This window comes from Gossypium hirsutum, chromosome D04 (assembly GCF_007990345.1).
Source record: "Gossypium hirsutum isolate 1008001.06 chromosome D04, Gossypium_hirsutum_v2.1, whole genome shotgun sequence".
Classification (NCBI taxonomy): Eukaryota; Viridiplantae; Streptophyta; class Magnoliopsida; order Malvales; family Malvaceae; genus Gossypium; species Gossypium hirsutum.
In genome coordinates this window covers 14,590,424-14,595,841 of record NC_053440.1, presented here as the reverse complement: position 1 = coordinate 14,595,841, position 5,418 = coordinate 14,590,424, and the positions used below count along the sequence as shown (strand labels likewise).

At 33.3% G+C, this 5,418-nt stretch overlaps 1 long non-coding RNA gene across 1 annotated transcript; it reads left to right on the top strand.

The window, feature by feature from the left end:
* Nucleotides 1–2,795: 2,795 nt before the first annotated feature.
* LOC107932641 (uncharacterized) lies at nt 2,796–3,489 on the top strand. The gene is made up of 3 exons (XR_001693457.2): nt 2,796–2,881; nt 2,997–3,063; nt 3,333–3,489. It is a non-coding gene; the product is annotated as an uncharacterized lncRNA (long non-coding RNA).
* The last annotated feature ends 1,929 nt before the right edge of the window (nt 3,490–5,418 follow it).

The following is a 5,418-nucleotide window of genomic DNA, read 5'->3' as shown; positions in this document are numbered from 1 at the left end:
CTCAATAACAAATCTAGACATATAAATTACAACTCATAAATATTTTTTAAAATTTTTAATGATTTTCAAAAGTTAGAACAGGGGATTCCAAAAACCACTTTGACCTTGTCTAACTAAAATGTAAATATCTCAATATATATAATTCCTTTGTCTACACCGTTATTTTTATATGAAAATAGACTCAATAAGATTTAATTATATATCTCATCCACCCTCTAATTCATTTTATACTATCCTTGGTGATATTTCAAAATCACGTCATTATTGCTGTCTCAAAACTGATACACTACAAATTTTCTCTTTCATGATTTCTATGCATAATTTATCACCTAGACATTTATAACCACAAACACCTTCATACTTAGCCATTTTAATAACTATTCTACACCAAGCACATACATATCATATTTTGATCATATTTTAAGAATATACAATCGAAATGACCAAGTCCCTATACATGCCATAGCTTAAAACATTTATCGTCTTAAAATACCGAGTTGTGGTGGTTAATAGTGTGAACGCTCTCCGACGTCTTCAAGATCCCGACTATGCTTGATAATACTATATGAAAGAAAAACAAATAAAAGAAGTAAGCATAAAGCTTAGTAAGTTTACAAATAAATAATGTCATCATTTAACATAAATAATGATATACAAGTATCATGTTCTTAAGTTTTACATCTTTTTCCCTTTTAATTCTATTTATTTACTAAATGACTAAAATGCCTTTATGACTAAAATGCCCTTACTTTAAAAAAATCCTATTTCACTTATCTCATGTCCATCACTAACTAATGGTCTAATTACCATATAAGGACTCCTAATTTATAATTCCATATCAATTAAGTACCTTTAACCAATAAAACTCAACTTTTGCACTTTTTACAATTTAGTCCTTTTGACTAAATTGAGTGCCCAAATGTCAAATTTTTTAAATAAAATTTTCAAGAAATCTTTCCATGAAATTATAGGCCATAATAATATAGTAAAAATAAATTTTTCTTCATGGGATTTGTGGTTCTGAAACCACTGTTTCGACTAAGCCCTAAATCGGGATGTTACATGGCGAAAATGTTTTTAACACTGAGTCTGCCAAACAGGAAGATGATGATCCACTTACGTATGAAGAAGCGATGTAGAGTGTCGTTTCCAAGCTCTAAGAAATAACTATGAGAGCTAAGATGGATTCTATAGACTTCAAATCAATGTAGGAACTTGTAGAATTATTGGAAGGGATAAAACTCATAGGGTATAAGTAGATCTACAAGAGAAAATGAAATACGGATGGAAAAGTGGAAACTTATAAGGCCAGACTTGTAGCAAAAGGGTATACTTAGAAAGAACGTATCGATTACGAAGAAACTTTCTCTCTAGTTTACATGCACAAGTCAATTCACATATTGCTATTCATTACGGCGACTCTCAATTATGAGATATGGAAACTGGATGTCATGATAACAATTTTGAGTGGCTATCTTGAAGAGAGCATCTACATAATACAACCCACCAATTATATAGCTAAGAAAACGAGCATAAAGTTTGCAAACTATTTAGATCCATATATGGACTTAAGCAAGCATCCCAATCATGGAATCCAAGATTTGATCAAGCGATCAGGACTTTTGGATTGGAGAAAAACATAGATGAACCTTTTGTTTATAAACGATTAGAGGATGGAAAGGTGGGCTTTCTCATTCTTATGCCAATGACATTCTACTTACTGGGAATGATGTAGGGAGATTGTCATTGGTTAATTTGTGGTTAACCCAACAATTTAGCATGAAGGACTTGGGAGAAGCTAATTTTGTTCTAGGCATTCGAATACTAAGGGGTCAAAAGAACAAAGTGATAGTACTATCTTAGGCTTCATAAATAGACAAGATATTGGAGCATTATTCAACAATTGATTCAAAGGAGAGAAATCAACCCTCTATATTAAGATTTCATCTCTCTTTCGAGGATTATCCTAAGATAGTAGAAGAAAGGGACAAATGAGAAAGGTTTCTTATGGTTCGGTAATAGGAAGTCTCATGTATGCTATACATGCACACGCCCAGATATCTATTTTACAGTGGGTTGGTAAGTCGATATCAAATGAATCTAGGACCAAAACATTGGCAAGCAGTTAAGCATATGCTCAAGTATTTATGGAGAACGAGGGATTATATGCTTGTGTATTCCAGAGGAAATCTTACTCCTATCAGATATACTGATTCGAACTTCCAAAACTATCAAGATTTGAGGAAATAGACATCGTGTTGTTTTTTTGTCCTAGGCGACGAGGACAGGTCCATTGTGTGGAGAAGTGTTGATGTCCACAAAATCAACTAAAAATACGACAAAGGCAAGTGCACCTATCAATAAATAGTATATCTATGGTGAGCAAGATATTGTTCCCATGAAGACTAACACCATGTTTGGTTGGGTGTAATGGATTAGCCATTACACCCCGATTCAGTGGCCCCACCCAATACGCCGTTTGGTTCACCGTTTACTGATTCGGAAGTTTTGCTATTCCTTGCCTATTCCCTCAACAGCTGTAATAGGTATTCTGGGCTTTTAGTTTGTAATAGCTATTCACCGTTTTCTTTTTTAATTTTGAGACCAAAATAGCCTGCCTTCTTCTCCCAAAAAATTTCCCATCGATTTCATATCCTCAAATCAAGCCAAATCGATTCGCCTTCACATTTTCACATATTCTTCCAGCCAAATCGATTCGCCTTCATCTTCTTCCAGCCAAAGGTATGCTGGCAGCCAAAGGGCTTCACCATTCTTCCGCTTCTTGCAGCAACTGAGAAACAGTAGCGGGAAGGGAGGTAATCTTTTTCTGCCCTCATCAAGCTTCATCCTCTCCGACTTTTCCCTTCCATTGATTGCAGAGGTAATCTGTTTACTTCTTTTCTTCATTGATTTTTCCTTCTTATGTTTGAAAACTTAAAACCGATTTCTGCCCTCAGCTCCATCTTCTCCTACGTTTTTGCTCTTCATTTTATCAGGAACGAAAAATGTCATCACTTTCACATATTTGAACTTCCAGCACCGCCGCCTGCGCCTCTACTACCAGTGAGAATAGCTTGTCTCCTTTCCTTTAATTTCTACGCTTCAGATCTTTATCTATGTTTCCGATTATCCTAAATTTTAGTGTTTTTAATTTATTTAGTTTAAAATTTTGATTTAGCTCCAATCTTTTCTTTTTCTATCTGTGTTTATTTCGTTGTAATATTAATAAATTTTATAATATTTTCTGTTAATGCCACTATGCAGTATCAATTAAGCATTTTTTTACATTTATTTCTAATTATAAATTTAGCGAAGCATTTAATTTTGTTTAGAACTTTCGAGAAGGATTTTGATGAGGTGAAGAAACTATGGCAAGCAATTCAGGAAGAGGATACCCTACAAATGGTTCCATCTATGTTTGTAATTTACCTGAGGGAACTGATGAAAGTATGTTAGCTGAGTATTTTCGAACCATTGGCTTCAGAACTTGAACTTCTCCAGAAGTGCATAATTAAAAGTTTAGAGTTTATGCAGTAGTTAACATTTACTTTGCAGTAATTGTAGAAGTTTGGGGTTTTACTTGATCTCTTTAGTCAAATAAGTTAATGGACAAGAGGAGAAATAGTAAGTTTCATTATCTTTTTTCAAGTTCTCATAGATTTCCAACATCATAAAGCTGTCATTGCTATCTTTGCTTTTTCCTGAAAACATCAAATCAGAAGCTTGTAAGCAATATGAACCTGCAATTGTAATTTGTGTTTTTAGATGTATCTTGATGGTGTTTCATGTTTTCAGTAGGAAAAATAATGAAATTTCGTTTTCAAATATTGCTTCTATACTGCGGCTAGCATCCGAATCCTATGTTTTTGATTAATGTGATAAGTGATGATTATGTTTATTATATGTATATCTAGAGGGAGATTTGTTAATGTTTGCCATGAAATTATATGATAATGTGGTAAGAAGGAAATTTTGTGAAAATATGTTGAAAACCAATGCTAGTTGTTTGAATGAATGAAGTCAAACAGTTATGCATTGAATATATATATGCATATAGCAGAGTTATGCATATGCATTGGATGTATGGTTTTTCTTGTATTGCGCAGATTCTTGGTTGCTTGACTGTTGTTACATTTTTCGGTGCAAGCAACTCGGATGAGACTGAATCAGTAATGAAGTTACTTTGGGACTTAATTAATCCTGGAACTGACTCTAGTGTATGAATTTTAACTGATATTTTTATCTATATATTCTGTAATTTAAATTGGAGCCTAAAAGGATAGGTTTCCTTCTATGTCTCATCAGATTGAAAGGAAAGATTCACTAGCCATTTTAACTGTCATGATATCCGCTTGGTCCTTTCTTCTTTTTACCATTGATGGGTGGAGGCTAAGTCACAAAAATTGGCAAGGGTGAGCCTTTTAATTAAAAAGTCTCATTTATTGTAAATTTTTAACAATTACAACCTCTAGATAGTTATCGTCTTTCTTTTTGTTTTCCATCTACAAACAAATTTGAAATGTCATTGGTAGATCTGCAAATTTGGATGCAGGGCAATTACATACTTCTCCAACATATTAGACAGTAACGATGAAGCACTATGTGCAGCAGCATGTGAGGCTCTTGCTTTAGTATTTGAATTCAACTGTCTGGAGAAATTCTCAAGTAAAACCAAGGATTTAAACAAAGAACTTAAGGACAACATTATAAAGCAACTCAGAAGCCGGTTGTCAGAAACAGGCAATGAAAGAATTTCTAGTCAAGATCCAAGAACAGGGTTCAATTCTGCCTCGGCTACTTTAGATTTCCTAGAGGTACTGATTTGACTTTGTTTTATGCATATATTTAATAGATTGTATCTTGAGCTGTCATAATAGTCTTAATAACTTTCAGGATGAGAAATGTGCAATCTCATGGATATTTTCATTGAAAAATTCATCTTTTGTCTTTATATTGTTGATTTACTTTTCTAGGCTGGCTTTGTGTAGCTGATCATTTACCTTAATTCCAGCAGTAAACAGGCTGATTTTCCAATGTTTCTATTTCATATAAATGCACTTTTTAGGACTTCTTTGGCACATGAATGACCATATTAATTCTTTTTCATGGATTTTTCTCTCAAACCTTTCTAATTATTGTTGTTGTTGATATTTTGATAGACATTATTACTATTTACATTTTTTAAGCAAACCAATGTCAAGTATTGATTTTGAGTTTAGAAAAGCAAAGATACTCCACATCTATAACTGGATGTAATTGATGAGCGTTAGATATAGGTATGTACTTTACATACCCTTGAGTGAATTCACCAATTTTATATTCTGATTTTGCTCGAGTAAATGTCATTAAGTTACCTTGTGCAAAAGATGAATTTGCCTCACCAACATTTGTCAAAGTCCTTGTGCATATTTGAGATGG